Below are 12,159 nucleotides of genomic sequence, written 5' to 3'. Positions count from 1 at the left end.
GAAAACATCTATGGGGGTTGGGGTGGCAGCAGGAGAAACTCCTAGCCTCACAGGAGAGTTCACTGGAGAGACACACAGGGTCCTAGAACATACACAAGCCCGCCCACCTGGGAATCAGCACCAGAAGGGCCCAATTTGATTGTGGGTAGTGGAGGAAGTGACTGAAATCTGGCAGAGAGTGGAGCAAGCGCCATTGTTCCCTCTTGGACCCCTTTCCCACACATAGCGTCACTGCGCAGCTACGTGGGTGGTCCCACCCTGGTGAACACCTAAAGCTCTACCTCTTTATGTAATAGGCACACTGAGACAAAAAAAAAAAAAAAAAAAAAAAGGCCAAATGAAAGAACAGATCAAAGCTTCAGAAAAAATACAACTAAGCGATGAAGAGATAGCCAACCTATCAGATGCACAGTTCAAAACACTGGTAATCAGGATGCTCACAAAATTGGTTGAGTATGGTCGCAAATTAAATGAAAAAATGAAGGCTATGCAAAGTGAAATAAAGGAAAATGTACAGGGAACCAACAGTAATGGGAAGGAAACTGGAACTCAAATCAATGGTGTGGACCAGAAGGAAGAAAGAAACATCCAACCAGAACAGAATGAACAAGAATTCAAAAAAATGAGGAGAAGCTTAGGAACCTCCAGGACATCTTGAAATGTTCCAGCATCCAAATTATAGGGGTACCAGAAGGAGAAGAGGAAGAGGGAAAAAACTGAAATCTTATTTGAACAAATAATGAAGAAGAACTTCCCCAATCTGGCAAAGGAAATAGACTTCCAGGAAGTCCAGGAAGCTCAGAGAGTCCCAAAGAAGCTGGACCCAAGGATGAACATACCAAGGCACATCATAATTACATTACCCAAGATTACACAGAAGGAGAGAATCTTAGAAGCAAGAAGAAAAAAGGAATCAGTTACCTACAAAGGAGTTCCCATAAGACTGTCAACTGATTCCTCAAAAGAGACCTTACAGGCAAGGAGGGGCTGGCAAGAAGTATTCCAAGTCATGAAAGGCAAGGACCTACATCCAAGATTGTTCTACCCAGCAAAGCTACCATTTAGAATGGAAGGGCATATGAAGTGCTTCCCAGATAAGGTCAAGTTAAAGGAGTTGATCATCACCAAGCCCTTATTATATGAAATGTTAAAGGGAATTATCTAAGAAAAAGAAGATCAAAAATATGAACAGTAAAATGACAGGAAACTCACAGTTATTAACAACCACACCTCAAACAAAAACAAAAGCAAACAACTAGAACAGGAACAGAACCACAGAAATGGAGATCATGTGGAGGGCTATCAACAGGGGAGTAGGTGGGGGAGAGAGGGAGAAAAAGTACAGAGAATAAGTAGCATAAATGGTAGGTAGAAAATAGATGGGGGGAAGGTAAGAATAGTATAGGAAATGTAGAAGCCAAAGAACTTATAAGTATGACCCATGGACATGAACTGAAGGGAGGGAATGTGGGTGGGAGGGGGTGTGCAGGGTGGAGGGGAGTGAAGGGGGGGAAATGGGACAACTGTAATAGCACAATCAATAAAATATATTAACAAAAGAAAAAAGAAAAAAATCTGTAAGGGGTGAATATCCAAAATATGCCAAAAACTCATACAACTCAACATCAAAAATCAAAGAATCCAATTAAAAAATGGGCAGAATCTGAAAGGACACTTCTCCAAAGAGGACATACAGAAGTCCAATACACATATGATAAGATTCTCAATATCACCAATCATCAGAGAAATGAAATGCAAATTAAAACCACAGTGATATATTACCTCAGACCTGTCACAATGGCTATAATCAATAAGTCATCAAACAACAAGTGTTTCCAAGGATGTGGAGAAAAGGGAACCCTCAGGCACTGTTGGTGGGAAGGCAGATCGTTGTAGTCACAATGGGAAACAGAACGGAGGATTCCCGAATCATTAAAAATGGAACTGCCTTATGACGCAGCTATTCCATTTCTGGGTATTTATCAAAAAAACCCAAAACACTAATTCGAAAGAATACATGCACACCTATATTCATCGCAGCATCATTTACAATAGCCAAGATTATGGAAGCAACCCAAGTGCCCATCAAAAGATGAGTATATAAAAAAGCGGAAATACATATATACAATGGAGTATGACTTGACCATAAAACAGAATGAAATATTACCACTTGCAACAGCATGGACAGACCTAGAGATTATTATGCTAAATCAATTAAGTCAGACAGAAAAAGACAAATATCTTATTATTTTACTTACATGTGTATTATAAAGAACAGTATAAACAAACAAAATTGAAACAAACTCATAGATACAGAGAACAGACTAATGGTTGCCAGAGGGGAGGGAAGTTGGAAAACTTGGTGAAAATGTGAAGGAATTGAGAAGTACAAACTGGCAGTTACAAAATAGTCACAGGGAAGTAAAGGACAGCATAGGGAATATAGTCAATAATACTGTAATAACTACTTATGATGCTAGGGGGCTACTGGAAATATCAGGGCAACACTTCATAAAGCATATGACTGTCTAATGACTATTCAGTATATCATGAAACCAATCCAAACTGATATTAAATGGCCCTGACCAGTGTGGCTCAGTTGCTTGGGTATCATCCCACAAAGCAAAGGGTCACCCATTCGATTCCTGGTCAGGGCACAGGCCTGGGGTGCGGGTTCAGTCCCCAGTCAGGGTGGATACAAGAGGCAACTGATTGATGTTTCTCTCTCATGTTAATGTTTCCCTCCTTCTCTTCCTCCCTTTCCCTCTTGCTAAAATATATAAAATCTTTAAACATAATATTATTAAATATAAACTGTAGTTGGAAAATAAATTTTAAATATATATATACACACACACACATATATATGTATATATAATTATAAACTCCCCAAAATAAATAAACAAACAGTGGCAGGGAATCAAACAAAAACCAACACGATAAAAGTTCAGAAACAACCCAATCTATATATGAGAACTTGTTATGTGACAGAGGTAGTATCACAAATCAGTGGGAGAGGATGATGGATTATTTAGTAAATAGAGATGGAAAACTGCACACTCTATGGAAAAAATAAAGTTGGATTCTTACCTCACATAGTCTCCATATATGGCCTCCAGACATATTAAAAACCAAAACATGAAATACAAATTAAAAAATAAAGCTAAAGAGGTTAGAAATGAGAATGTCTTTATGATTTTGAGGTAGAGAACAGTCTCAGACAATATTCTCAAAACAAACCTTCAGGAGGAAAATTGACAAATGGTTACACTAACAAAATTAAAGGTCCCTCTTTAAAGACAGTCACCATATAAAAAGTCAACAGATGGATAACAGACTGGCTAACTAAATGAAATGACAATCATTGAGACAAAAATCCCATAGAAAAAAGATAAAGGATACAAATAACCAATTTACAAGAAAAGAAACAGAACTGCAGCATATATAGACATGCTCAAACTCACACATATTCACATGAATGCAAATTTAGTAAGAAAATACTATTTTCTGCATATAAAATGGCAAAAAATTATAAATTCATGTAATTTCAAGCACTGATACAGATCTAGTAAAATGGTACTACGGTATTTCTGGTCATAATTTAAACTGCTGCAGTTACTATAAAGAACATGTTGTCAGTACTTAGAGAAATAAGTATAGGGATATACGAAGGCCTGGAAATCCTACTCCTGACTGCATGCATCAAGAAAAAATCCTTGCACAGGCCCACAGGGACACATGTACAAATATTCATGGCAATATGGGTTGTGGCACCAATAAATAAAATGAGGAATGTGCATATAAAGAAATACTTTAAAGAACTGATATTTAGCAAACTACATGTCTATTTAAGTCATATATTCAGCTTCAGAAACACAGTATGGCATTACGAAGATGTAAAATGAGATTTATGTCATCATACTATATATAAAGTAAAACATACATACACATACAATTTATACATTAAGAATAAAAAAGGTAGAATGGAGAAACATATATTCAATAAAAACAGGGATTGGGGGATTAGGAATGGAAGTAGAAATGAGGAATATAATAATATAAAACAAAAGAAGGCTTTTATGTTGATCTATAGTAATATGCCATGATCTAAGGGGTACAATGAATTCCATTTAGTAAATGTGGAAACAAGTAAACATATTTTATAAAATCTGAGAAAAAACAAACCTCATAAACCTTTAAATATATACACTAATGAGCTTTCAAAAATTCTATTACTGTTGACCTTGAAGCAGAAATTTTGGTAGCAGCTCACTACCACTAAAAGTAAACAGAAGGACAAAAGCTAAAATTAAATTTAAAAGACCTAAGTGGTCAGCCATTCAAATAAAGGGTTATGTGTTCCTCTGAGTTACTCATAACAGGTACATTCTTATTGGGCTCATGTTGGCTCCAAAACACTGTCACTTTATAACAAATGGAGGTCCATGTAATAATAAGACTGTTTCACATTGTGATTCCTTCTTGATTCATATAATATCCATTTGCTTCAATAAATGAGAATTCTAGCTTTCTAGGATTATCTTTTTCCTAAAGATGAAAGAGAGGGAGGGGAGGGGAGAGGAGGGGAAAAAAGAAAGAAAGATCTCTTCTTTTACTCTGGGAAACTCAAGTCCTTCCTGAATGTTGAGGATTCCTGGGAGGGGCTTATATGTCTTACGTGTCACTTGTCACCTGTCACTGATGACTACTGTTCTACGGCTGCTCTCTGAGATCCATTAACCAGGGCATCACTGCAGTTTCACACGCTCCAGGTCTCTCAGTTTTCCTTTGCTAACTAATGCTAAGGCTAGAAACTAGGCATGCAATAAGTGTCATGGACGTTATGAATTATAACACATAAAAAGAAAATCTAAAATTTTTGTCTGGGGCAAGGGGGTGGATGGAGAGGTAGAAGAGGATATAGGGGGATAAATGGTAGTGGAAAAATACAATAAAAAATAAATAGAAAAAAGCTAATTTTCATCATGACAGCTCCCCCAGATCATCAGTCAGGGACCCTGTGACGCTTTTCCCTTCCATTCTCCTGAGTTCTTTCTTTCCTCTTCTTCCACTCTTTACAAGCCCCAAGGAGACAACCAGGAAAAAAAAGTTATTTGATACCAAAATAACTCTCTGGATTCCCTCCCTTCCTCCAGAAAGTAGAGCTTAACTGTCCCCCTCCTCAAATATTGACTGCACTTAGTAACCGGCTTCCAAGAACTCTGAAGTATGGAAAGGGAAATATATGAAAAATCAAATTAAATCTCACCAATCCACTAGGTACATCTGCAAATTATATACAGAAAACACAGAAGAGGGAAACATATACACTTAATGTATAATATTAAGAAGGCATTGCTAATCTTTTAAATATAATAATTATACATGGTTATTATTTTTATTTTTTGAGAGTCACAGGGATACATACTGAAATGTAGACAGATTAAATGATACACTGTTTGGGGACTGGTACAAAACGATCTGAGAGGGACGAATCGGGTGAGGGTATAAATGACACAGGAGTGGGGATAACGGTTCAAGCTGGGTGAAGGTCTATGGAGGTTCATTCTACTACTCTCTTAACTTTTATGTATGTCTTACACGTTCTATTTTAAAAAGTTAAATAAATTTCTACTGATGTACCTTCCCTCAATGAGAACCATTTACATTATTAAACAGATTACTTAATATTTTCATTTGACTTATTTTATTATGATTGCTTTTTATCTATATTATTTAAAAATACAAGAATAATTGTATTATAGTCATATAACCAAAGAGGCATTTTGATGATGTTACTAAAGCAGCAGTCTGCTCAAAGATGCTTTGCTGTTACCTCTGACACCATCTGCTTTAAATATTCATGGCAAGATAACTACATTTTATATACAGTCTGCCTCAATGAGCAGCCTGCTACATATATAGACACATAAGAAAAAACAGGCATCTATCTATATATATATATATATATTAGTAGTGGTCTTCTCTGTACAGTGTAATTTTCTACAATATTCACTGGTTATTTTATAATAAAAACTACTGACATACAAAACAAAACAAAAAATACATACAAAACAAACAGTGCCAAAAGAAGATAATGAAAAAGGAAGCCTAGAAAAAGCAAACCAGTTACCTAAAAGTACACATAAATCCAGTCCTACTATAAAAAGACAGTACATCCACAGAGCACTTGTAACATTCCAGTTTTCCTCATTGTGGAGCAGGTATTTCATCGAGCGTCCGCTTGACCCATATAGAATATTCCTCAAGACCTTGTTGACCCTATCCTAAATTTATATAACGAGCTTTTGATTACAAGTCATTTTCCCAGCACCCTGACACTGGAAAAAGAGATGCTCATCCAGCACATGTTAATATGGTACTTTAGTCATTAGAAAAGAAGCCTCCAAGGAAGACTGATCAGCATTCATAATTACATACTGATCCCTTGTGCGCTTGGTTGGAATCAGTTCCTCCTTAAGGGATCAGTCAAATAGGTGCCATCAAATTTCTGACCCTGTAAAGTGGAACCTAAAATATGAGTGCCTAACTGCAATATGGCTCTCAAGTCCCTGAGTTGACCAGCTGACCGACATCCCCATTGAAATTGACCGCTCATTCATTATAACTTTCTTTTAGTCTTCAGTATGCAATAAGGATTTGCCCAAATTAAGACTGTAAAAACCTTAAACTTATGCATTCATTAAGCAAAGCTTATTAGGGTCCTCGCCTAGTGTCCTCTTCTCCCTAAGCTCACTAAGCTCCATCCAAGTTGACTTTCTGACAGTTCCAAGTGTACACTAAGTTCTTTGCTACCTCAAGGCCATATTAATCTGTGCCTCCTGTCACTTTCTTCCCATTTTTCTGGACTAGACTAGGCCACCTAATCAAGGGACCTGCACTAGCCATCCTATTTAAAGTACCCCTCCTCCTCCCCAGCTCCCACCAGTGTTTGTCTTTACCATGGCACCTTTTTATTTAACAGAGCAATTACTTACATATTATCTGTCTTGTTCAATAGAACATAAACTCTATGAAGACAGAGATACATGTAAGTCCTCTCTGAATCTCCACTTTATAAAACAATACTCAACACAAATAGGAATTTTCAATAAATATGTTTTAAAATAAAAAGTGAGGCATAGGCAAATATGACTCACCTCTTCAAACAACCATATCAACATTACAACTAAAATATAGAACCACCATCACTCAGAACCATCAGAAATTGAGTTGACTGGAAGTCTGACAACTACGGAATTAAATACACCACATCCATCCAGACTCAGTGGGGAAGCTGGTGCCCTATCTTGAGACTCTATCAACGGAACACTGTTTGACCCACTTTGGAGATCCCTGGAGACTCCACCCCGCCAACTTATGGGCCCACCCAAACTGCTTTTCCATATTAAGGCCAGGTCTTGGCTCATGCTTCACAACTTCCTAAATCCTCTCAAACAAGCAACAGCTGGCCTCAGTAAGCCCCAGACCCTGCACTAGCAGCAGCCAGCCTACATTCACAGCTCAGGTTCCCTAGGAATCTCCAAACCCAGCACAAGTAGCAGCCATCTCAGATTGCTTTAAAGCACACTCAGGGTGGGGAGAACACAGGTGGGGGCAGATCGTGGCCTGCACCACCCTGGAAACCCCAGAGTCTGTGCAACCAGTAGACAGCTAAAGACCTCATCTGAGCAACACCACTCTGCCTCAGTACAGTTGATCCTCCATGGAGGGTGGAGGTTAGTGGTCAGTGGTCACAGCCAATTCTTGCAGCTGACTGGCCTGGGTAAATTCCTCTCATTGATCTGCCAACAGCAACCAAGGCTCAACCACAAGAGGAGGGTGTACTCAGCCCACACAAAGGGCATACCTCGAGAACTCATCTTGGGTGATAGGGGAGGCTGTGCCACTGGACCCTACAGAACACACCTACTACATTAGTCCACACTACCAAGACATGGAGTCAAAGCACCTCTATCTAATACACAGAAACAAATACAGGGAGGCTGCCAAAATGGGGAGACAAAGAAACATGGCACAAATGAAAGAACAGATCAAAACTCCAGAAAAAGAGCTAGACGAGTTGGAGATAAGCAATCTATCAGATGCAGATTTCAAAACACTGATTATGAGATACTCAAGAAACTGAGTGAGGACCTCAGAAGCATAGAAGAGATCAAGTCAGAAATGAAAGATATACTACATTGAAATAAAAAACAAGTTACAGGAAAACAACAGTAGAGTGAATAAGGCTGAGAATCAAATCAATGGTATGGAACATAAGAATCCACAAACAACCAGTCAGAACAATCCAAAAAAACAAGGATAGTGTAAGCAGCCTCTCGAACAACTTCAAGCATTCCAACATTCACATCATGGGGTGCCAGAAGAAGAGAAAGAGCAAGAAATTAGAAATCTATTTGAAAAAATAATGAAAGAAAACTTCTCTAATTTGGTGTAGGAAATAGACATGCAAGTGCAGGAAGCCCCAAACAAGATGGATGTAAAGAGGCCCACTCCAAGACACATCATAATTAAAATGCCAAAGATAAAGACAGAATCTTAGAAGCAGCAAGAGAAAAGAAATTAGTTCCCTACAGGGGAGTTCCCACAAGACTGTCACCTGATTTCTCAAAATAAACTTTGCAGACTAAAAGGGATTGGCAAGAAATATACAAAGTCATGAAAAGCAGGGACCTACAGCCAAGATTGTCCTACTCAGCAAAGCTATCATTTATAATCAAAGAGCAAATAAAGAGCTTCCCAGACAAGAAAAAAACTAAAGGAGTTCATCCTCACCAAACCATTATTATATGGAATGTCAAAGGGACTTAAGAAAAAGATCAAAACTATGAATAAAATGGCAAAAAAAGAAAAAATTATCAACAACTGAATCTAAGAAACAAACCAAGCAAACTAGAAGAACAGAAACAGAATCATGGATGCAGAGAACATTTTGATGGTTGCCAGATGGGAGGGGATTGTGCGGGAATAGGTGAAAAGGCGAGGAGATTACCAAATCCAACTAGGTAGTTACAGAATAGCTATGGAGATGTAAAATATAGTATAGGAAATGGAATAGCCAAAGAACTTATAAGCATGACCCATGGACATGAACAATGGTGGGGACATTGCCTGAGGGATGGGGGTTGCTGGGTGGAAGGGGGGCAAAGGGGGAAAACTAATAGCATAATCAATAAAATGTAATAAAAAAATAAGCCCTGGCAGGTGTGGCTCGGTGGATTGAGTGCCAGCCTGCAAAACTAAAGGTTGCCAGTTCAAATCCCATCAGGGCACATGCCTGGGTTGCAGGCTAGGTCCCCCCAGCTGGGGGCATGAGAGAGGCAACCAATCAATATACCTCTCACACATTGATATTTCTCTCCCCCTCTCCTTCCCTTCTCCTCTAAGAATAAATAAAATGTCATAGTAATAACAACAACAATGGCACAAAAAACACTGTATAGTCTGCAATTCAACAATGAATTCTACTGCACAGTCAATGTAGGTTGTGAGCTGGTAAGATGGAATGCAAAATGGAAAAGGTTTTTCAGATAAACAAAACAGGACTGGGTTCCAGGGCAATCTACAGGAGCCTATTGCCCTAGATGATCCAAGTACCCCAAACTCAGAATCCAAAAACATCTCTGCCCCAACTCATGGCTAAATTTGGAAATAAGGAGGTTAGACGCTCCCAAAGGATATATTAACTTGTTGAATTTCCTCTGTAAACAAAACCAGCAATTCCTTAGACCACTTTGACACTGACATAGCAGAAAGCACTGCCCTAGTAATACTTCCTGCTATTACAAATTGAGAAATAAAGGAAAGTTACTCCACTCAAGGGCATTAAGCTGGGGTCCCAGAGTTCGGCTGCTCCAAGCCAAGTCCCATTCCACAAGGGTCCTAAGTCCAGATCATTCTGAAAATGGGTCATGGCAAACTATGTATTTTTTTGTGGTAAAATATACATAACATAGAATGTACCATTTTTGCCATTTATAAGTGTAGAGTTCAGTGGCATTAAGTATATTCACAGTGTTGTGCAACCCAATTTATGCACTTACTCCGTGTCTCCAAGGATTCTGCAGGCTGTTCATGGCATGTTTTCATTTGCACAAGAACATATTTTTGCTCCCCACTCTCCAACCTTTCAATTTTCTAGGGCTTATTTTTAATGAAAGACTCTTGTGTTCTGTGTCATAGAATACCAGTGTTTTTATACCTCAGGTGCAAGACTAAATGGACTAAATTAACCTGAAGACCAAGTTGCAGGTCGTATACATTCAAATTGACAAGTCAATTATGAAAGCAACTAATATATCTGCCTGCATTCTGGTAGAATTAAGGCTTCTTCATTTCATTTAAGATGCAGGCATAGGTAGAGATGCTTCACTTCCTTGCACAACTAAAAGAAGGGTAACAATCAATTTTTTAAAAAAACAACCAGAATTGTCAGAAAATTGAAGTATATGGAAGTCTGACAACCAAGGAGTTAAAGAAGAATCATTCATCCAGACTGGTAGGAGGGGCGGAGATGGGCCGCCAGGGTGGAGAGGACACAAGGCAGCAGCTGACAGACCAAGCAGTCCACATTTGCGTGCAGATAGGTTGGGAGGAAAAACTGCGGTGCAAGACAAACTGCGATATCCAGGGTTCCAGCATGGGAAACTAAACACTCAAAACCACTTAAATATCTGTGGGAGTTGCCAAGGTAGGAGAAACTCTCAGTCTCACAAGAGAGTTTGTTGGAGGGGCCCACAGGGTCCCAGAATGTACACAAGCCCACCCACCTGAGAATCTGCACCAGAAAGAGCACAATCCAGTTGTGTGAAAGGAGGGAAGAGAAGAAGTGAGACAAAAGCCAAGCAAGCGGCATTGTTCCCTTTCTGACCCCTCCCCTACATACAGTGCCACAATGAAGCCATGTGGATTGCCCCACCCTGGAGAAACCTAAGGCTCCACACCTTACAATATAACAGATACACCAAGACAAATGAATATGGACCAAATGAAAGAACAGATCAAAGCTCCAGAAAAAGAACTAAATGAAGAGGAGATAGACAACCTATCAGATGCAGAGTTCAAAACACTGGTAATCAGGATGCTCACAGAAATAATTGAGTATGGTTGCAAAATGAAGGGAGAAATGAAGGTTATACAAAGTGAAATAAAGCAAAATAGACAGGGAACCAACAGTGAAGGGAAGGAAACCAGGACTCAAATCAATGGTTTGGAACAGAAAGAATTAAACATCCAACCAGAACAGAATGAAAAAGCAAGAATTAAAAAAAATGAGGAGAGGCTGAGGAACCTCCAGAACAACTTGAAGCATTCCAACATCCAAATCATAAGGGTGCCCAGAAGAAGAGGAAGAGCAAGACATTGAAAACTTATATGAACAAATAATGAAGGAAACTTCTCCAATCTGGCAAAGGAAATAGACTTCCAGGAAGTCCAGGAAGCTCAGAGTCTCAAAGAAGTTGGACCCAAGGAAGCACACACCAAGGCACATCATAATTACATTACCCAAGATTAAAGATAAGGAGAGAATCTTAAAAACAGCAAGAAAAAAGGAGTTAGTTACCTCCAAAGAGTGCCCATAAGACCATCAAGTGATTTCTCAAAAGAAGTCTTATAGGCAAGAAGGGACTGGAAAGAAGTATTTGAAGGCATGAAAGGCAAGGACCTATATCCATGTACTCTTTCCAGCAAAGCTCTCATTTAGACTGCAAGGGCAGATAAAATGCTTCCCAGATGCACTTTAACTTGAGTGCTTCTCAAGTTAAAGGAGTTCATCATCACCCAGCCCTTATTATATGAAATGTTAAAGGGACTTACTAAGAAAAAGATCAAAAATATGAACAGTAAAATGATAATAAACTCATGACTATCAACAACTGAACCTAAAAAAACAAACAAAAAAAACTAAGCAAACAACTAGAACAGGAATAGAATTAGAAATGGAGAACATATGGAGGGTTATCAGCGGGGAGAGGGAGGAGGAGAATGGGGGAAAAAGGTACAGGGTATAAGAAGCATAAATGGTAGGTAGAAAATAAGACAGAGGTAGGTTAATAGTATAGGAAATGGACAAGCCAAAGAGCTTGTATGTATGACCTATGGATATGAACTAAGGTGGGGGGAAAGCTGGAGGGA

The sequence above is a fragment of the Desmodus rotundus genome, chromosome 5, assembly GCF_022682495.2.
Source record: "Desmodus rotundus isolate HL8 chromosome 5, HLdesRot8A.1, whole genome shotgun sequence".
NCBI classification, from domain to species: Eukaryota; Metazoa; Chordata; class Mammalia; order Chiroptera; family Phyllostomidae; genus Desmodus; species Desmodus rotundus.
The sequence above is the reverse complement of the archived record's forward strand: the minus strand, read 5'-3'. Positions refer to the sequence as shown.